General features: G+C 46.4%; 2 long non-coding RNA genes across 3 annotated transcripts in view; one reads left to right on the top strand and one right to left on the bottom strand.

Moving 5' to 3' along the window:
• LOC105490721 (uncharacterized) overlaps nt 1-3398 on the top strand; it is a 46480-nt gene extending 43082 nt beyond the window's left edge. Inside the window, exon 6 of one of the 2 annotated variants that reach the window (XR_011614794.1) lies at nt 3051-3398. This is a non-coding gene — a long non-coding RNA (uncharacterized lncRNA). Of the gene's footprint in view, nt 1-649; nt 876-3050 lie in introns of those variants that run through there. The other variant, XR_011614793.1, reaches the window with a different exon arrangement.
• Nucleotides 1-14947, bottom strand: part of LOC105490722 (uncharacterized) — a 49920-nt gene extending 34973 nt beyond the window's left edge. The window contains exon 1 of the long non-coding RNA XR_011614792.1: nt 14804-14947. This is a non-coding gene — a long non-coding RNA (uncharacterized lncRNA). The remainder of the gene's footprint in view (nt 1-14803) is intronic.
• Between the last annotated feature and the right edge of the window lie 7525 nt (nt 14948-22472).

Raw genomic sequence — 22472 nt, 5'->3', positions numbered from 1 at the left:
ATTGATAGGTTTGGCTGTGTCCCCACCTACAGTTCAATTATGGGACCTTGAACTGTAGGTCCCACAATTCCCACGTGTCATGGGAGGGTGGGGGACTCAGTGGGAGGTAATTGAATCATGAGGGCAGGTTTTCTTTCCCATGCTGTTCTAGTGACAGTGAATAAATCTCACAAGATCTGATGGTTTTACAAAGGGCAGTTCTACACATGCTTTCTTGCCTGCCACCATGTAAGACATGACTTTGCTCCTCCTTCACCTTCCACCATGATTGTGAGCACTCCCCAGCCATGTGGAACTGTGAGATTAAACCTCCTTTCCTTTATAAATTACCCAGTCTTGGGTATTTCTTCACAGCAGCGTGAGGGCAGACTAATACAATTGTGTTCTTGAGTTCATTCAAGTATAAAAAGTGCAACCCTTTGGGTTCTCATCCTATTTCTGCCACTGACTGCTAAGTGATTCTGGGCAATTCCCTCAGGCTCTCTGAACCTCATAAGCTGCAGTTGTAAGATTGAGAGGTTGCTCTAGATAACAATAGCTAATATTTATCAACCTCTTACTATATACTAAATACTGACCTAAGTGTTTTACATGAATCATTTCATTTAATCTCTATGAGTTAGGTATTATTATTTCTTTCATTTTACAGATGAGGAAACTGAGGGCCAGACAACTTGCTGATGTTACACTGGCTACCACTTTACTGTGAGCTACGAAGCACCACACCTGGTCTCATGGCAGGAATGGCTTCTTGGCCTTAGGGAACACTGGCTGTGTGGAAAAATCACACCTCAGAATGATCCATGGGAGAGAAAAGGGGAGAGGGAGTTTGCTGCCCTCTCTGCCCTGTCTCTTGTCTCTACTGGCCCAAGTTTGTCCCATGGGGAGTCGAGAACCCCTTCCTCCTGGGTGGTGTCATGCAGCCTCTTTAGCAGGCGCTAGGGAGGTTAGCTCCCAGGCCTTGTGGGTTGGCTGTTTATCTGAGTCTGGAGGTGGTTGGAGGAGCCATAACCCCAGATAGGGAGCAGGTGTGTGGGCCACACACAGTAGCTGAGGCAAAGCAGGCACCTGAGGAAGCAGATGAGGCTGAGAGAAGTCTGATACTCATGGATGGGTGTGGTGAGTGGTCATTGAAATGCAGACAACTGGGCTGGGCGTGGTGGCTCACGCCTGTAATCCCAGCACTTTGGGAGGCTGAGGTGGGCAGATCTCCTGAGGTCAGGAGTTTGAGACCAACCTGGCCAACATGGCAAAACCCCATCTCTACTAAAAATACAAAGATTAGCCAGGTGTTGTTGTGGGAGCCTATAATCCCAGCTACTGGGGAGGCTGAGATGGGGAGAATCACTTGAACCCAGGAGGTGGAGGTTGTGGTGAGCTGAAATCACATCACTGCACTCCAGCCTGAGTGACAGAGCGAGACTGTCTCAAAAAAAAAAAAAAAAAAAATTACATTTGTGTCGGTTTTTTTTTAAAAAAAAAAGTTTAAATTTTAGAACAGTTTTAGATTTATAGAAAAATGGCACAGATAGCACAAAGAGTTCCTAGAGTTCCTATGTGCTCTGCACCCAGTGCCCGTATGATTCATATCTAACATTAGTATGGTACATTTGGCATAATTCATGAGCCAATATTTATACATTATAATTAATTAAAGTCCACACTATGTCAGATTTTCATCGTTTTTACCTAATGTCCTTTTTTCTGTTTCAGGATCCCACATTACATTTACTTGTCATGTCTCCTTAGGCCCCTCTTGGCTGTGACGGTTTCTCAGACTTTCCTTCTGTTTAATGACCTTGACAGTTTTGAGTAATGCTGGTTAGGCATTTTGTAGGGTGTTCTTCAATTGTAATTTTTTTGATGTTCTTGTTCTGATTTGACTGGGGTTGATTTGGGGAGGAAGACCAGATTGTTAAAGTGCCACTGGGATCACATCATATCAAGGGCACGTACTATCAATATCACTTACCATGATGATGTTGACCTTGATCACCTGGCTGAGGTACTGTCTGCCAGGTTTCTCCACTGTAAAGTTGCTCGTTTCCCCCCTTTCCATATTGTAGGCTTTGGAAGAAAGTCACTGTGTGCAGCCCACATTTTAGGAATGGCGGTTTATACCCTATTTCCTTGAGGGTGGAGTACCAACATAAATTATTTGGAATTCTTCTGCCCTGGGGATTCGTCTATCCTTTCTCATTTATTCAATCATTTATTTATATCAGTATAGACTCATGGATATTTGCTTTATACTTTGGGTCATCATCTAGTACTGCTTTATTTTATTTTGTTTTATTTTTTGAGATGAAGTCTCACTCTGTCACCCAGGCTGGAGTGCAGTGGCGGGATCTCGGCTCACTGCAACCTCTGCCTCCCAGGTTCAAGCGATTCTCCTCCCTAAACCTCCTGAGTAGCTGGGATTACAGGCGTGTGCCACCACGCCCAGCTAATTTTTGTAGTTTTAGTAGAGACAGGGTTTCGCCATGCTGGCCAGGCTGGTCTTGAACTCCTGACCTCAGGTAATCCACCCGTCTTGGCCTCCGAAAGTGCTGGGATTATAGGCGTGAGCCGCTGCGCCCAGCCTAGTACTGCTTTATTTTGTTGTTCAAATTTTCCCAGCTCCGGCCACTGGGAGCTCTGTCAGTTGGTTTCTGTGTCCCTTTGGCATACCCTAATCATTGTTGGGGGTGGGGTTCGGTTTGTTTGTTTGTTTGTTTGTTTTTAACAGTTTATTACTTTCTGGCACTAAAGATGCTCCAGGCTTACCTTGTGTATTTCCTCACCCAGTCCTAGAGTCAGCCATTTCTTCAATTAGCCCTAGTTCCTTTTCGTGAAGAATGGTATTACGAACCAAGAGCTGGGCTCTAGCTGTGTCATTACCACTGGGGTGTCATTAATTTCAGGCCCTCAGCTGACAGAGCAGGAAAATATATGTGTGTGTAATAGTCAGGAAGGTTCCTTTAATCTTACAAAGCACACTTTGAAAAACTGGACCAATTTAGAGTTCTCCGGCTGCTCAGTATCAGTCTCTTTTGTTTTCCTTTTCCCAGTGCCTGTTTCTTTGTGCGAGTCCAGACCAGTTTGTCCTTGAATCCCTTCCTTGCCCTCCCTCTGCTCCACGGCCTCCTGCAGGGAGCTGATCCCTGACGTCTCCTAGGTTTCCAGGTCAGCCGGCTGCTGGCTGGACTCTGGCCAGGCCAGTGCGGCACCAGCTGGAGGTGGGGGTAGCACTTCCAGACGCAGCTCCAGGGCCTGCTGGACAGGCCCCCCCCACCACTGTGATTCTGCCTTCTTCTAGGCTCTAGTGACATCACCCCTGTCCTTTGTCTCTCCTGCCTGGAGGTGTCAATGACTTCTGACTGGGATCTCCCTGCCCCTGGTGGGCTTCTCAACTTCTTCTGTCACATATGTAACCATTTCTCTGAATAAATTCTCTTTGTTTAAAACACTCAGTGCTGTCTAATTCACTGGTGGGGCCCTGGACAGAAATGTTTCATTAGAAAGGGACCCCAGGAATGGCAGTGGTGTCTGAGTAAAAGCAGGATGGAGGGAGAGTGAGTTCAAGGCAGTATTCTCAAGCCAGTACTGCTGTGGGCCCTAGGACGCCATCCCACTGGGGACACTGAGTCGCTGGGGAGAACAGCCCTCAGCATTGTCTGACAGCCCCAACTGCTCGAGGTGTGCCCAAAGGTGAAGAACTCTCTAGCATTTCCAGGTTTTCACACAAATCTGAATGGCTCAGTGGGTCCCCACAAGGATCTCCAGCCCCCGATAGATGCTAGAGATTCGACAGGAGGCTGAGGGGAGGGATGGCCGGGGTATCAGCTGAACCCATTGCCACAGCAATAACTGAAGTTTAAACAAAATTAAAAAGGATGGGCCGGGGGCGGGAGACAGGCCCAGAGGTGTCTGGGATGCTGAGCTCCCCTCCGCTGGGGCCCTTCTCACAGCTCTCTTTTCCTCTCAGTCTTCACTCTTTCTGAGCAATCTCTTACATACCCCGCGGTTTCAACAACTATCTACATGACATGGGAGGATCGGAGTTTGCTTTGTGCTTTAAAAAGAAATCTGTTGAAGCCCCTGACTGACTTTACTTGCAGAAATTCCCTTTGCAGAGAAAAGAGGCTTCCACACACTTTGCCTAACTAAATAAGAAAATGGACAGTTTATATAATAATTGAATTACATTAATGAGGTCATTCTCAGCAGGTATTTATGACAAGGCTGGGGAGCAAATGCAACCTTCTAGAAAAACCACAGTGGTGGTCATTTTAAGTGAAGAAACACATTCTTTTTTTGTTGTTTTGTTTTTGAGACAGGGGTGGGTCTCACTATGTTGCCCAAGCTGGTCTCGAGATCCTGAGCTCAAGCGATCCGCCTGCCTCAGCCTGCCAAAATTCTGGGATTACGGGTGTGAGCCGCCATGCCTGGCTTAAGAAATACATTTTTTCTGAGTTGGAGTCTCGCTCTGTCACCCAGGCTGGAGTGCAGTGGCGGGATCTCAGCTCACTGCAACCTCCGACTCCTGGGTTAAAGCGATTCTCCTGCCTCAGCTTCCCAAGAAGCTGGGACTACAGGTGCCCACCACCACGCCCAGCTAATTTTTTGTATTTTTAGTAGAGACAGGGTTTCACTGTGTTAGCCAGGATGGTCTCAATCTCCTGACCTCATGATCCGCCTGCCTCGGCCTCCCAAAGTGCTGGGATTACAGGCGTGAGCCACCGTGCCCGGTCAAGAAATACATTTTTTACCACAAACATTTCAACAAACGCAATTTTCTCTAACAAATATGCATAGTGTCAAGGTTACAAGTCAACTGTCCTTGGAAGAGAACTATTGAAATTAAACTCTATGACAAGAAGGCTTTTTGCCCTTCTAAGTACCAGAAACCCAACTACATGATGTCCGGCTACAGAAAGAAGACAGACTTAACTTAAATATTATGGTGAGCAATACATAAATCTTCGCTGACCTTCCCCCTTCATCTCCATGTGCACAGTCATCGCTTTGGATCCTCAAAGCGATTGTGTTTTGCTTTTCTTTTTTCACTCAGAGTTTCCATTAAGTGTCACTGAAACTTGTGGCATAAGATTGAACAATGGTATTAATCCAGATTGAATCAAAGCAGATAAAACAGCTCGGGCATCTGCTGTTTTAGCTCTTTAAAGATTCCAAATCTGGCCTTGTTCCCCATCCCAAACCAAAGCTGCTGACGCTGGAGACTGTGGAGAGAAAAGGGTGGCACCCAGCACAGGGGCCCAAGGGGTTCAACAAGCCACAGTGCCAGGTGGTGGCTCAGGGACTCACAGGGCAGACAGTGTCTGTTATTTATTTTAATTAATGGCCTACACTTAAAAGGAGTTTCACAGGTAAACTTCTGGCTTCTCTAGAAAAAATGGGTAACTCTTTCTTTCACCCCTGAACTGGCAATCTCACATGCCAAAGGCAGCAGCCGGGCAGTGGTGGCCCCTTCGACCTCATACACGCTCACTCTCCTTTTGGAGAGGAGAGGCACTGTCACTGTCTTGTGGCCATTTCACTTATTCATGCCTGGGCTGGCTCCTGCAGACATTGGTGGTAAAGAGATTAGAGGGTGTGGCCAAATTCCAGAGTGGCTCCAAGAAGAGATCAAAGGACACACACAGACACACACACACACACACACACACACACACACACACACACACAGAGCTTTGCATTCTAAGCTCCATCCACAATGAAATTCCTCCAGTTCCTCTCACCTTGTCTCCTCTCAGCCTTTGCTCAAGCTGTTTTATCTGCCAGCAACATGCTCCTCTACTGTCCCCCGCCCACTTGGTCACATTCTATTCAACCTTCATGATGTCACCTCTACAGGAAGCCTCCTGGCCCCCAGTGAAGGTTCAGATGGATGTCAGAGAGACCCAAAGTAACAGCAACTTAGAAAAAAGGCAGACCTTTAATTCTCTTCCAAGGGAGAGTCCTGCCCAGTGAAGGCCCTCCCAGTGCCTGGACTCTTCTACGTGCCAACCTATCCGTGAGGCACAGCAGACACAGTGCCTAGCGCCCATGAAAATGTTTTAATTTCATTTAGAATCAGAAGGAAGAAATGAATATAATGATAAATCCAGGCTGAATTGTTTTTGCCATTTTACTAATACAGTAGTAAAAACAAATTTTTAATATATATTTTTTTTTAACAGAAGAAGGGGCCCACAAAGGCAAAGGTGCTTAGGGTTCCCAAAAGTCATAATGCATTCCAGGCGCGGTGGCTCACGCCTGTAATCCCAACACTTTGGGAGGCCAAGGCGGGTGGATCACTTCAAGTCAGCAGTTCCAGACCCTGGGCAACATGGTGAGATCCCATCTCTACTAAAATTACAAAAATTAGCTGGGTATGGTGGCACATGCCTATAATCCCAGCTATTTAGGAGACTGAGGCAGGAGTATCACTTGAACCCGGGAGGCAAAGGTTGCAGTGAGCCGAGATCTCATTACTGCACTCCAGCCTACTGGGCGACAGAGCAAGACTCTGTCTCAAAAAAGAAAGTCATCATGCAGCCCTGGGTGGTTACTCTCATCTATGTGGTCCATGCTGGCTCAGCAGTACAATGGAGGGAGAGAACCAGGAAGGAGGGGCTGGGACATTTTAAGGGTATAATTTGGGAGTTGCACATACTATTTTTCCACCCAACCCATTGTACGAACCTTAATCTCATGGCCACACCCAGCTATAAAGGAGGCTGAAAATGCTGTCTTTATTTTGGATTGTCATGTGCCCAAATAAAAACTCTATTCCAATGTGAGAAGGAGAGGGCCACTATTGGGAAAACTAGCTCCCTCTGCTAAGTGATCTTTCTAGATGCTTTCATGGCTCCAAGAGGGAGCAGGTAGAAGCTGCAATGTCCTTGATGACCTAACTTCAGAAGCCACATGCCATTGTTTCCACAATCCTATTGGTGACACACAGGCCAAGCCCATCCTGTGTAGGAGGGCCCCACACCAGGCACGAATACAGGGAGGGGAGAATCACTGAAGGCCATCTGGTGACTTCCCAATGCCTGGGAGGCCCCTGTGAACTTCCTGCAAGGGATTCAGGGAGACCCTGCTTGCTCTTAGAAGAGCTGCTCCCCTCCCTTTTTCCCTTGTGTCTATAAGCACATTTCTATGTCCTTGGAGCAGACAGACCCTAAGAAAGCGATGAAGGGAGAAAAAGACACTATTATTGGTCCCATCTCCTGTTAGCAAACATAGGGGTCGCTGTGGCCTTGTCTTCTTGGTAGCCTGGTGTTTCTTCCTGGTATGTAGCATTTCCAGCTGGCTCCCACTCATCTGCACAAGAATGAGCAGCAGGCCTCAGGGATATGGCCTCGAACAAAGTCCCCATTCCCTGGAACTTACCCTCAGTAAGGAGAGACAGATATCAAGAAACACAGGACACACCAGATGGTAGAGTTATAAACATAATTAAAGCTGAATAAGTATGTGTGTGCTATTTTACAGAAGGTGTGAGGGAAGGCCCCTCTGCAGAGGTGACATTTTCACCAAGACCTAAATGAAGAGAGGGAGTGAACCACAAGAATATGGGAGGAGGGCCAGGTGTAGTGGCTCATGCCTGTAATCCCAGCACTTTGGGAGGCTGAGGCAGGCAGATCACCTGAGTTTAGGAGTTAAAGGCCAGCCTGGCCTTTTAGTAGTAGACATGGGGATGACCCCATGTCTACTAAAAATACAAAAAATTAGCCAGACATGGTGGCATGTGCCTGTAGTCATATATATATTTATATATGTAGTCATATATATTTCCTTCCATATATATATATATGGCAGGAGGAGTGAATGCGAGATCAGGAGAGAGTCAAGACAGGACTAGAACAAGATGGGACTAGAATGTGTCTATTGCCAAGGAGCAACTCGTGATTCAGGGATGCAGGAGAGGTGAAATCCAGAGACCAAAGAAACGAAATGGCCTCTGACCGGAGCTGGGCCCCATCTCCCATTGTATTAACAGCAGGAGGGGGCCGGGTGCAGTGACTCATGCCTGTAATCCTAGCACTTTGGGAGGCTGAGGCGGGCGGATTACTTGAGGTCAGGAGTTCAAGACCACCCTGGTGAAACCCCATCTCTACTAAAAATACAAAAATTAGCTGGGTATGGTGGTGGGCACCTGTAATCCCAGCTACTCAGGGGGCTGAGGCAGGAGAATTGCCTGAATGAGGGAGGCAAGGTTGAAGTGAGCCGAGATTGTGCCACTACACTCCAGCCTGGGTGACAGAGTGAGACTCTGTCTCATAAAAATATAATAAAATAAAAATAGAAATAAAATAGCAGGAGGGAAGGCAGGATGCAGATGCAGATGGAAGCAGGTTGGAGATGTGGTGATTGGAAGGTGAAGGGGTTTCGTGTGACTGCTTCTGGTTTCTCAATGGAGTCTGAGGCTCAGGGTGATGGCCACAGGGGTTCAGAAGGTTTGAGGGGGAAAGAAAAAGACGAGAATGAATGACTGTCCTGATGATCCAAAAAGCAAACCGCTAGGGCAGTGCTTCTAAACTTTAACTGTGGAAATGAATCACCTGGGCGCCTGGGGACCTCGTTACCATGCAGATTCGGATTCAGTAGGTCTGGGTGGGGCCTGGCCTCCTGCATTTGTAACAAACTCCCCAGTGATGCCTGTGCTGTTGGTCCAGCACCACGTTTTGGTTAGGAAGGGAAGTGCTATGGTTTGAATGTGTCTTCTCCAAAATTCATGTTAAAATTTAATCCCCAATGCAAGAGTATTGAGGTGGGGCCTACAGGAGGTGGTTAAGTCATGAGGGCTCAGCCCTCATATGGATGAGATTCGTAGCCTTATATAAGGGCTGGAGGGAACTAGCTGGGTCCTTTTGCCCTTCTGCCTTCCTCCATGTGAGGACACAGCATTCATCCCCTCTAAACGATGCAGCAGCAAGGGATGCTGGTGTTGGAAGCAGAGAGAACCGCTTTCACCAGACACTGAACTTGCTGATGCCTTGATCTTGGACTTTCCAGCCTTCAGAACTGTGAGATAAATTCCCATGACTTATCAATCACCCAGTCTGTGGCTTTTTCATAGCAGCACAAACAGACTGAGACAAGAGGTGCATAGGATTTGCGAGCATGGACCTTGGAGGTTTGTGGCCTCAATTTAAAGTGAGTCCATTCACCCAGCTGGTGTTTTTCTCTTGCTGCTTGGCCACAGAGATGGAGTAAGTGGGTTTAATCAAGGCTGAAGGGAGAGCCACAGAGATAGTAATATTTGAAAGGAAGTGTTTTTAATGATGTACCATGTAATCTGAGCTGGGTCAGGAATGAAGTGAAAAACTAAGAGATGATGGATGGTGATAGGGGCTGTGAAAGGAAAACAAATCTTGGGACCCCCAAATCACTAAGCTAAAGGAGAAGGTCAAGCTGGGAGCTGTTTAGGGCAAACCTGCCTCCCATTTTATTCAAAGTCACCCCTCTGCTCACTGCATATCTGATCTAACCAGAAACTCAAAAGAATGCAACCATTTGTCTCTTATCTACCTGTGGCTTGGAAGCCCTCTCCCCACTTTGAGTTGTCCTGCCTTTTCTTTGAGTTGTCCTGCCTTTCTGGACCAAAGCAATGTTCATCTTATGTATGTTGATCAATGTCTCATGCCTCCCAAAAATGTATAAAACCAAATTGTGCTCAGACCACCTTGGGCACATGTCATCAGGACCTCCTGAGGCTGTGTCCAGGCGCTTGTCCTTAACTTTGGCAAAATTAACTTCTTAAATTGACAGAGACCTGTTCACAAGGCCAATGAATCATGGTTCTTCATGAGATTAAATAACTGCTGGTGTGGGAGCATTAGAGCCACTAAACTGGAAAGAGAGGACAAGGTGGTCAGGAAGTGAGGGGCTTAAAAGTGAGAATAAGGGGCAACACGGTCATTGGCGATGACAAGGTCAAGCATGTGACCTCCAGAGTAGGAGGCTCAAGATCATTTGAGGCACGAAGGTCAAGGAACTGAGAGACCAAGGTGTCGGACAGATCACTCTCCAAAGAGTGACACTAGTAGATGTTGAAAATGAAGGCAGCGAGCCCAATGCTCAAGTCCTTAAGGGACAAGGAGGAATGACCAGGGTACTGGCAGGTGACAGTAATCAGCAGGGAGGCAGGATTTTCGTCTGATGGCATGAATTTCAAGGGAACTTTGTGTAGCATCTACAAGGCACTGGGATAGAAGATAGACGTAGTCTCCCTCCTAAGTGAAGTAGGTTAAGCAAGGAAGGGTTCTAGGCAAGGAAGTTACATGATCCAGCTAGATTTTGAAAAGATCTCTCGGACTACTATATAGAGAACAGATTGGAGGGAGGTTCAGTGGCATTAGGAGGCTATTACAGTTACTAAGACTGAGGTTGTCAAAGGGTGGACCCCAGACCAGCAGCATCAGCATCATTGAGAACTTGTTAAAAATGCACATTTTGGGGCCCTACCTCAGATCTACTGAATCAGAAACTCTAGGGGGCCCCTGCCATTGGAGTTTAACAAGCTCCCCCAGTGATTCTGATGTAAGCTGAAGTGAAAGGACTAGGGCAGTGGAGAGGGAGTGGATGAAGCTACAGCTTGTTAGGGGAAGAATAAGGACAGGGTAGCAAGGTGTAGCAGGGAAGGAGTGGGAAGCGCCAGGTTTCTGGGAGGAGGAAGTGGATGGCTGGGAGTATCCTGTACCCCAAAGGCATGGGGAAGGCTGGAGGAGGAGCCAAGGGGCAGGGCAAGATCAAAAGTTCTGTTCTGTCCACTGCATGGGGCACATGTGTTCCACAGAAGCTGACTGGAAAGTAACGCTGTGGGCAAGAACCACATTCTGCCCTAGTTCCCCACGTGAAATGCAAGACACGCTCTTGGAGGAAAGCTGCACTGGTGGCTCTGGGACATGGTGTGACAATGACACACGGTAGCTGTCTGTGGTCCAGTTAAGCTTGCCAATATTACACACTTGCAATTGAGGGCATGGTGGAAAGCACACTGAGCCTGGAATCCAGAGGAATCAGCCCTGGGGTTAAGTCTTTTCCCACAGTCATTTCACCTCTGTGAGCCCATTTCTGCATTTATTTTATTTTATTTTATTTTATTTTTGTATTTATTTTGTTTCTGTATTTATTTATTTATTTATTTTGAGACAGAGTCTCACTCTGTCGCCCAGGCTGGAGTGCAGTGGCATGATCTCCATTCACTGCAACCTCCGCCTCCTGGCTTCAAGCAATTCTCTGCCTCAGCCTCCCGAGTAGCTGGGATTACAGGTGCCTGCCACCATGCCCGGCTACTTTTTTCATATTTTTAATAGAGATGGGATTTCACTATCTTGGCCAGGCTGGTCTTAAACTCCAGACCTTGTGATACACCCACCTCCGCCTCCCAAAGTGCTAGGATTACAGGTGTGAGCCACCACGCCCCACCATTTCTGCACTTCTTAAACTGGGATTATAATATCTGCCTGAACTACCTAAAGGGAACACTGTTAGAGCCAAACGAGCCAATGCAAATCCAAATTTATTCGTAATTCTAAAATTTTTTCAATATAAGGCAGTATTCCAAATAGTCTAATAATTATTCTAATATTCTGTTACCAAAACTGCTTTTCTTGCTGGTAGCTGCCCACCTGCTATCATGTGATGGCGGTAGAAAGATGACCAATCCCTTCAAACACACTTTCCTTCCTGGTTATGGCCTTCAACTCACTGTATGAGGTCAATCCTTTGACTGGACCTTTTGCCTATAAAATTGCAGTACCCCTGGAATGGTAACACTCTACAAAAGATACCTACCTTTTATTTACTGCGTACTACGTGCTGGTGTTTCATAGTCACTATTTCATATGCCTTGAAGGAGTCCGGTGCACTAGATATTGCTATGCTCACTTTATAGATGAGGACATTGGGCTCAGAGACCAGGAGACTTAACCAAATTCACAGAGCACGTGGAGGGCAGAGCCAGCACCTGACTGTGCCTGCCTGTGATGCTGTAGTCTCCCTGCTCTTGCAAGCAGCTTTGGATGGGCAGGGTCAGGGCACTGGGCATCAAGCCTGGGGAAAGGGAGCTTAGCTGGACAAGGAAAGGATGCCGAAGGCTGGGGCTTGAGGATCAGATTCAGTTGACCCTACCCAAGGCACAGGAATTGCTCTGTGGACTTTCTGCTCTGCTCTTATGACTTTTATTCACAAGCAGCTCTCTAATGTCTCAACCTTCCGTGGCACCCAATACTATTTGCTTAGACATTTGGTGGTGAAACGTTTCAACAGAGATGATGGAAGAACTAAGGGCCCAGGGAGGGCTCCAGAGGCAGGTGGGCTCCTTGTGTCCTCTAACCTATAGAACAAATGCGCAGAGGGGCTGGCTGCAGTGGCTCACACCTGTAATCCCAGCACTTTGGGAGGCTGAGGCAGGCAAATCACCTGAGGTCAGGAGTTTGAGACCAGCCTGGTCAACATAGTGAAACCCCCTCTCTACTAAAAATACAAAAATTAGCCGGGCCTGGTGGCAGGCACCTGAAATCCCAGCTACTTGGGAGGCTGAGGCCGGATAATTGCTTGAACCTGGAAGGCAGAGGTTGCAGTCAGCCAGGATCATGCCACTGCACTCTAGCCTGAGTGACAGGCTCTCAAAAAAGCAAAACAAAACAAAAGAACAGATGCACGGGGGCGGAGGGGGTTGAAGGAGGCTGCCACAGCCCTGGGGTCACTTTTCCAGGGGTCTTAATACAGCCCATTTTACACACGAACAGCATTATGCCTTGTGAACTTTGGTACAGGCAGGAGAGCGATTAGAGGAGTTTCAAAGCTGTGCTAGTTGATGACACCAGCATGTGACATGAGAGATGGGCTGAGCCAGGAAGGAGCCCATGTTCCCTATCTCATATACACAGAAACCGAGGGCCTTGTCTCCAGGCCCAGGATTGTTCAGCGCAACAGAATCCCAGCCTCCCCATGTGTTACCCAACGACTTTAATCCTCTTAAAAAGAACTGCCGGCTGGGCGTGGTGGCTCACGCCTGTAATCCCAGCACTTTGGGAGACCGAGGCGGATGAATCACGAGATCAGGAGATCCAGAGCATCTTGGCTAATAAGGTGATACCCCGTCTCTACTAAAAATACAAAAAATTAGCCAGGCGTGGTGGCGGGCGCCTATAGTCCCAGCTACGCAGGAGAATCACTTGAACCCAGGAGGTGGAAGTTGCAGCGAGCTGAGATTGCGCCACTGCACTCCAGCCTTGGCGACAAAGCGAGACTCTGTATCAAAAAAAAAAAAAAAAAAAAAAAAAATTGCCCCGCCCGAACAACACAAACTCTGGGAAGAATTGGCATCTTCTGCATGAGCATGGCCTTCATGAAAGACTTTTCCCGCCGGGCGCAGTGGCTCACACCTTTAATTCCCAGTATTTTGGGAACCCAAGGTGGGAGAATCGCTTGAGACCAGGAGTTCAAGACCAGCCCCGGCAACATGGCAAGACCCCATCTCTACAAAAATAAAAAAGATTAGCCAGGCGCGATGGCCAACACCTGTAATCCTAGGTACTTGGGAGGCTGAGGTGGAAGGATCACTTGAACCCAGGAGTTTGAGGCTGCAGTGAGCTATGATCATGCCACTGCCCTCTGGCCTGGGTGTCAGAGCAAGACCCCATCTCTAAATAAATACATCAATAATAAAAATAAAGAATGTTATCTGGCCAGGTGTGGTGGCTTATGACTGTAATCCCAGCACTTTGGGAGGATAAGGAGGGTCACTTGAGGTCAGGAGTTCAAGACCAGCCTGGCCAACATGGTGAAACCTCGTCTCTACTAAAAATACAAAAAAATTAGCCAGGCCTGGTGGAATCCCCCTTACTCGGGAGGCTGAGACAGGAGAATCGCTTGAACCCGAGAGGTGGAGGATGCAGTGAGCCGAGATGGTGCCGCTGCACTCCAGCCTGGGTGACAGAGCAAGACTGTCGGGAAAAAAAAGTGTTTTCTGATCGTGCTCTTGGTACCAGTTCTCCTGAGAGTGAGCTTTACTGTGCTGGATCACAAATGTCCTGTAGAAAGACGTCTGGCTGGGGCCATGTCTCCACAGCCACAGCACAGAGCCTTGCATGAGAGGGAGGGAGGGAGGGAGGGATGGGTGATTGCTGGAAGAAGTTGCAGAATATCCCCTGGACCGCCTCCAAATACAAGTTCAGTGACACAGAACATCAAATTAGTTTTTCTGGTATGAAAGGCTATGTCTTGGGGGAGCACCTCTCCCACTGCCCTGCAGCCTAGACACCAGCAGTCGAGTACATGTAGTTACCACTGTTTTTGTTTTTATTTTTTTAATGGGTCCTGGCTCCTTCAATGGAGAGCCAGTAAGCAATTAAAACCCGCTTCTAAATCATCCTAAGTACTCCTTTGGAGTGGCTGCAAAAATCGATCATCCTCATGGATACAAAGGTGGAGAAAAGAAAAACAAAAGGAATTACTTTAACATCTTCATTTTCAGACTAGGTTAGGGCAGTAAAAAAGATGAGCAGTGGAGGCAAACACTGGCTCAGGGCCGTGGCAGCCGCAGCAGGGTTCCAGGCAGAGAAGGGAGGGTAACAGAGGCTGTTCTGACCCTCCTTGCTTCTGAGGTCTCTTGCTGGGCCTCTGAGTAGCTCTGCAAGTCACTTGCCCTCCTGTGGAGGGCTGGGCATTGGGGCTCATTTTGACCACAAGTGTGTCGCTGGTTTTGGAGTCAAGCAGACATCTGTCACTGCCTAGATTTAATTCCCACAGCTGTGTGACCCTCGGCCATTTGCTTACTGTCTCTGAGCCTTAATTTACTCACCTGGGAGGAACAATAGGACTGTTCGGAGTAAGTGAAGTAGCACACTGGGCGTCAGGGCACACTCGGGGCCGCGCCGGCACGCAGGGGACCTCGCCTGCCCGGGATTACTGCCTGGAAACGGCTTGCGGGGACGGTGGAGGATAACCGGGGGTGAGCACCGCCCGCGGCCAGAGCCGCCTTCAGCGTTTTCTCCCGCCAGCCAGGCTGAGCGCCGCTGAGCGCCGCTGCGGGTTGTGGAGACAGTCCGCCCTCTAGTGGCCGACTTCAAAAGTTGCGTCAAAGACAACGCTGAATGAAAAGTGTTGGGGCGCCTTAAGCCGATGGACCGCATGGAAAGGGGGCTACCTTTCCCTTTCCGTTTACCAGAGTGGACAAAGGCTGTTCCATCGTTTCTGGGAGCCCTAGAGGGAATCCGGTTGCACCAGCCTGCACCCTCAGGCTACTGAACTGACCACAGTGGGTTAAACTGGAAAAGTTTCTTTGTTTAGGCAGGAAAGACTCAGATTTAACGCACATTTACTGAGCACCTGCTACGTTCCTATCTCTGTGCAGGATGTTTTCACTTACTTCACCCATTTAAACCTCTCAGTAAGATCGGGCACGGTGCCTCACGCCTGTAATCCCAGCACTTTGGGAGGCTGAGGAGGGAGGACCCCTTGAGCTCAGTTCAAGACCAGACTGGGCAACAGTGAGAGCCCTCTCCACAAAAATTAAAAAGTTAGCTGGGCATAGTGGCACACGCCTGTGGTCCCAGCTGCTAGGGATGCTGAAGTGGGAGGATTGCTTGAGCCCAGGAGATTGAGGCTGCAGTGAGCCATGACTGTGCCATTGCACTCCAACCTGGGCAACAGAGCGAGACGGAGTTTCACCGTGTTAGCCAGGATGGTCTCTTTCTCCTGACCTCGTGATTCACCTGCCTCCGCCTCCCAAAGTGCTGGGATTACAGGCGTGAGCCATCGCGCCCGGCCCAAGCAGTGGTTCTTAAACGTGGATATATATTGGATTTCCTGGAAATTAAAAAAAAAATGTTTGTGGGCCGGGCGCGGTGGCTCATGCCTGTAATCCCAGCACTTTGGGAGGCCAAGGTGGGTGGATCACCTGAGGTTAGTAGTTCGAGACCAGCCTGGCCAACATAGTGAAACCCCTTCTCTACTAAAAATACAAAAATTAGCCAGGCGTGGTGCCACATGCCTGTAATCCCACCTACTCAGGAGGCTGAGACACGAGAATAGATTGAGCTCAAGAGGCGGAGGTAGCAAATGATCTGAGAAGGCGCCACTGAACTTCAGCCTGGGCAACAGAGTGAGACTCTCTGTCTCGAAAAAAAAAAAGTGAATATATACATATATATGTGTATATATATATGGTTGTGAGTTCACCTCAAGAGATTACGATTTAATTGGCACATAGTTGACATAGTTGTGCCAATTAAATGTGTCTAGACGCTGGGATTAAAACAAAACTCCTCAGGTGGTTCTAAGGAGAGGTCAAGATTAGAACCATTGACTAGAGCACCTTCCCATCACCATTTGATAGGCTCCGCCTCAGAGGAAGGCTATGCCCTTTCCTTGCTTCGCTGCCAGGGAAAGGAGGCCAAATTTGTCTTTAGTTCTGCAACCTTGGCTCCATTTTGGTTCCCATTTTTCTTATTCCTTTTTTTTTTTTTTAGATGGAGTCTCGCTCTGTTGCCCAGGCTGGAGTGCAGTAGCATGATCTCGGCTCACTGCAACCTCCGCCTCCTGAGTTCAAGTGAGTCTTCTGCCTCAGCCTCCTGAGCAGCTGGGATTACAGGTGCATGCCACCACATCCAGCTAATTTTTGTATTTTTAGTAGAGACGGGTTTCACCATATTGGTCAGGCTGGTCTCGAACTCCTGACCTCGTGATCCGCCCGCCTCAGTCCCCAAAAGTGCTGGTATTACAGGCATCAGCCACCACGCCCAGCCTATTTTTCTTATTCTTCAAACACATCTGCTCTTCACACCTGTCAGACTCACAACCTAGTACGTGACACACATTAGGCCCTTAACAAATGTCTGAAGAAGAAAAGGAGGGAGAAGAATCACAAGGGAAGAAGTACAAAAGAATGGGATTGGAATAGGGGAGTTCTTGAAAAAGTGATGTTTCTGGAAAAGGAGGATTTCACGGTACCCACTGGGGGAGAATATTCGTGCAAATAGTGCCCAGTGATGGATAATCACCCAGGGATTTGCCTCCCAGTGATACCACATAAGGGCATCAAATCACATTCACAACCTTAAATTTAATAGTTGTGCCTGAAGTGAGGACGAATTACCTTGGGGTATCAGTTCCCCTTCCCACCAAACCCCCAGAGCTGGCAAATGACAGTCCAACAAGGTCTCCTCCGAATGCTGAGTGCCCTGGAAGGCAGAGTGAAGCTCTGACCCCATTGTGTTGTGAGGTGGAGAATAAATGACAGTGGTTTCCTTGTGCCCTGGCTTGTTTCTCCCCCCGGGCTTCATCCATTCCCACCCTCAGAGCTAACTGGGGCTGACTGGGAATGGGCTAATTAGGACTGGCCTTTCCCTATATGCACTTCCCAGAAAAGGAAAACGAATTCACAGGTCAAAGTGGCAGATTTCAGAATCACAACTACGTGAAATGAAAAACTGCATTTTAGATGACAGAATCCAACTATGCATATAAAAACAGTTACATAGATCATGTAATATGGCCTAATAAATATACAAAAAGAGATAAAAGAAGATAATGACAATGCAGACAAGAACAAGAAAACATAGAAAAGAAATATTAGATATGTAAAATATCATAGTTGAAGTGAACACATCACATGGATAAATAACAAAATGGATAGAAATAAAAAATAAAACAAAACAAAAAAATAACAAAATGACAATTTGCAAAACTTATTGTCAACTTGGAAGAACAGGTGGAGGAAATCTTTCAGAAGCGAGAAGGAAATAACGTATAAAATATAAAGACATATAAAATATAAAGAAAAAACTAGGTTATGTGGAAGACAGAAGTACTAACATCCAGGGAATAAGAATTCTAGAAAGAAGAAAAATGAACAGAAATAAATATTTGAAGAAAAATGAGATGATCTTCTGTAACTGTAAAAAGATGAAAGAAAGATAAAAAAGGTTATAGAGAAAAGATAAGAACATTTTATAGTAAAATTAAAATTTTCTAGGCTGGACATGGTGGCTCACAGCTGTAATCCCAGCACTTTGGGAGGCTGGGGCAGGAGGATCACTTGAGCCCAGGAGTTCAAGACAAGCATAGGCAACAAAGTGAGATCCCGTCTCTACAAAAAGTTTTAAAAATTAGTCAGGCATGATGATGCATGCCTGTAGTCTCAGCTACTCAAGAGGCTGAGGTGGGAGGATCATTTAAGCCCAGGAGGTTGGGGCTGCAGTAAACTGATTTCACCACTGCATTCCAGCCTGGGTGACAGAACAAGACACCATCTAAAAATAAAAAATTTTTTAAAAATGGTAAAAAAGAAAGAAAAAAGAATTTCAAAGAAACAGAGAAAATTCTAAAAGATTGTCAAGAGAAAGAGAACATCACAAAAAGAGGATTGAAGTCAGATTGACATCAGATTTGTTTGTTTGTTTGTTTGTTTGTTTGTTTGTTTGAGACAGAGTCTCGCTGTATCACCCAGGCTGCAGTGGCATGATCTCTGCTCACTGCAACCTCCACCTCCCGGGTTCAAGCAATTCTCCTGTCTCAGCCTCCTAAGTAGCTGGGACTACAGGCGCCCACCACCATGCCTGGCTAATTTTTTTTTGTATTTTTAGTAGAGATGGAGTTTCACCATATTGGTCAGGCTGGTCTGGCCTCAGGTGATCTGCCCACCTCGGCCTCCTAAAGTGTTGGGATTACAGGTGTGAGCCACCATGCCTGACCTGACATCAGATTTTTTTAACAGCCACAACTGATGTAAGAAAATAGCGGAATGAGCTGGGCATAATGGGTCACACCTGTAATCCCAGTTACTCCAGAGGGTGAGATGGGAAGATTACTTGAGACTAGGAGTTTGAGACCAGCCTGAGCAACACAGTGAGACCCCATCTCTAAACAAATATTTTAAATTAGCCGGGCACAATGGTGCGCTCCTGTAGGCCTAGCTACTCAGGATGCTGAGGTGGGAGGATTTCTTGAGCCCCGGAGTTTGAGGCTGTCGAGAGCTATGATGACACCATTGCATTCCAGCCTGGGCAATAGAGCGAGACTCCATTTCTAAAAAAGAAAAAAAAAATGAAGAAAGAAAGGAAAAAGGAAAAGAAAAAGAAAAAAGAAAATTAAAAAATGGTGGAGGAATGGTATGGTATTCTCAAAATAATAAAGGCAAAGAAACCATCCTCAATTTTATTATTTATTTATTTATTTATTTATTTTTGAGATGGCATCTCGCTCTGTTGCCAGGCTGGAGTGCGGTGGCACGATCTTGGCTCATTTCAACCTCCGCCTCTCGGGTTTAAGCAATTCTGCTGCCTCAGCCTCCCGAGTAGCTGAGACTACAGGTGCACACTACCACTCCCAGCTAATTTTTGTATTTTTAGTAGAGACAGGGTTTCATCATGTTGGCCAGGATGGTCTTGATCTCTTGACTTCGTGATCCGCCCACTTCGGCCTCCCAAAGTACTGGTATTACAGATGTGAGCCACCGTGCCTGGCTTATTTATTTATTTATTTGAGATAGAGTCTCGCTCTGTTGCGCAGGCTGGAGTCGGGTGGTGTAGTCTCCACTCACTGCAACCTCCGTCTGCTGAGTTCAAGCAATTCTCCTGGATCAGCCTCCCGAGCAGCTGGGACCACAGACGTGTGCCACCATGCCCGACTAATTTTTGTAATTTTAGTAGAGATGGGGTTTCACCATGTTGGCCAGGCTGGTCTCAAAATCCTGACCTCAGGTGATCCACCTGCCTTGGCCTCCCAAAGTGTTGGGATTACAGGCGCGTGCCATCGCGTCTGGTCGATTAGAACTAACTCAATCCTATGCATCTGGGACTAAACATCCTCCAAATTGTTGGGTTTTTCCAGATTTGTCCATGATTCTACAAACTGGTGCTTCTGGCTAATTCTGATTTTCACAAGGGTCTAGAAATTGGAATATGTTTTCCACACTAACTCTGTGACTTGCAGTGTGGCTAACCAATCTAGACCAAACATGCAGATCTGGATTGTTCAGAATTTAGTGTGCCAATTTAGATAGAAAACTCAATTAATTAAAATAAAGAAACACAGAGACTGAAAGTTCATTCAGTTCAAGTAGAATCAGCTCAGTGGGTGGGAAAAAGAAAAAAGAATCAGTTCCTATAAAAAAGAAGAGCATAGTTGCTAGAACCCTCTAGAGATGTACAGATAGCAGATAGTTTTGGCAGGAAGTGGTGGGCCAAAATACGTGAAACAACAACCTGAAAAATTAAGAGTTAATCAGGGATTACAGCAGGGATGAAAACAAGCCAAAAAGCCACAACAACAACATAAACAGGTGGAAGATAACAGGAAAATCTAATCTTCACTGCCCATGGGTTGGAATGTGATGTTTTGGCTGTGTTTTTCTTGGTAAACGTCTCTACTATCTGCTTTTGAAATGATGGAGCTGCCTTTCAGTTTTAAAGACAATATATTTCAGGCATCTCAAGTAAACCACAATCTGGAGGCAAAAGTCAAGACTGAGTTGACAGAGCACAAATCTGTTTCATTTGACTATATTAAAGAGGTTTGCATTCTTTCAAGGGCTTACTAGTGAGTTGTTCAGAAGCAGTACTGACACAGGGGCCTGGGATTGTCGAGGGAGGCTCACACACAGAGAGGAAGGTTTGCCAGTCCAGGAGCACTGAATCATCATGATGTAAACTTGCAGGACTTCATGGCTTCAGTGGTACATCATTGATCTTGAATTCCAGTCCACAGAACATTTTTTTTATGGTAAGGAAAAGGATATGGGAAGAAAAAAGTATTATAAGCATGTTTCTCATATTTCTTCCCTCTTTTACCCTATAACTAGAAGGGCAAAGGTATTACTGAGCAAATGTTCTCTCGAAAAACTTGATTTCTTCTTATGCTTGGAAATTTTGCTACAGAGATAGTCATTGCTACTGTTTACAGTAGACATTCCAACCCTGCAAACTAAACTCTGAAGTATTTACTATGCTTAAATAAATCACATATTTGTCCTCATGAGTACAGCCTGTTCAGGTTTGTACATACCATTGTGTAATTCCCTAAGAACTCTTTCCAGTTTAAAAGCATGACTTTGGATACCTTTGTGGAAGTTGATAGAAAAGATTTTTGCTCTTTAAAATACTTGTTAAATAGGCCAGTTAAAAGTATGCTTTGTTACTGAATTTGGCCTTGATCCGTAGAGGCTCCAAGAATGCTGATAAAGTAAGAGAAAAAGAAATCGGGCTTTTCCCCTGCCAGAATTGGAAGTGAGAGACCCAAAATGCCTATAATCCCAGCACTTTGGAAGGCCAAGGAAGGAGGATCACTTGAGCTCAGGATTTCGAGACCATCCTACGCAACAGAGCAAGACCCCACCTCTACAAAAAATTCTAAAAATTAGCCAGGCAGGGTTGTGCGTGCCTATAGTGGCAGCTATTTGGGAGGCTGAGTTGGGAGGATCACTTGAGCAAAATCAAAACTGATTTTGATTAAATCTCAAAGTAATTATGTTAACTGAAAGAAGCCAGACAAAAAAAATGTATTATATCATTTCACTTATATGAAATTCTTGCAAATAAAAACTGATTTATGTAGCTAGAATGTAGATCAGTGGTTGCCTGGGGACAGGTTAAAAGGTGCAATGAACTGCAGACAGGCATAAGAAAACCTTCAATGGCAATGGAAATGCTCAGCATCTTGTTTGTGGAGATGGTTTCATAGTTACATATATTTACTAAAATGTATCAAATAGTGCATTTCAAATATATGCAGTTTATTATTCAAAATTATACTTCCATAAAGTTGTGAGAATGGGAGTGGAGAAGCAACAAATACGGTGTGGGTCAGCAGCATGAACCATATCACCTTTTCTCATTTTCCGGAAGTATGCTGAGTTCTTTGGTCAGCCAAAATAACCACCCTCTCACCCATGTGAGAGGATCTTCCTTGTCTGTTGTACCTGTCATTTTCTTTTTTTTCTGCTGCTATAACCAAGGACCACAGATTGGGTCATTCACAAGAAAAGAGTTTAGGCCAGGCAGAGTGGCTCACACCTGTGATCTCAGCACTCTGGGAGGCCAGGGAAGGATTGCTTGAGCCCAGAAGTTCAAGACCAGCCTGGGCAACATGACGAGACCTTGTCTCTACAAAAAATACAAAAATTAGCTGGGCGTGCTGTCATGTGCCCATAGTCTCAGCTACTTGGGAGGCTGAGGGGGGAGGATTGCTTGAGCCAGGGAGGTTGAGGCTGCAGTGAGCTGTGATTGTGCCACTGTACCCCAACCTGGGCAACAAAGCAAGACCTCGCCTGAAAAAGAGAGGGGGGAGAGAGAGAGAGAGAGAGAGAGAGAGGATAAAAAAGAGAATAAAAAGAAAAGAAAAAGACGAGACAAGACAAGACAAGACAAGACAAGACAAGAAGCTTTCTTGGTGTTGGAGGAAGTCAGGGACCCCAAATGGAGAGACTGGCTGGAGCCACGGCAGAGGAACATAAATTGTGAAGATTTCATCTT

The sequence above is a fragment of the Macaca nemestrina genome, chromosome 16 (assembly GCF_043159975.1).
Source record: "Macaca nemestrina isolate mMacNem1 chromosome 16, mMacNem.hap1, whole genome shotgun sequence".
NCBI classification, from domain to species: domain Eukaryota; kingdom Metazoa; phylum Chordata; class Mammalia; order Primates; family Cercopithecidae; genus Macaca; species Macaca nemestrina.
Note: the sequence above shows the minus strand (reverse complement) of the source record. Positions and strands in the feature narration are given on the sequence as shown.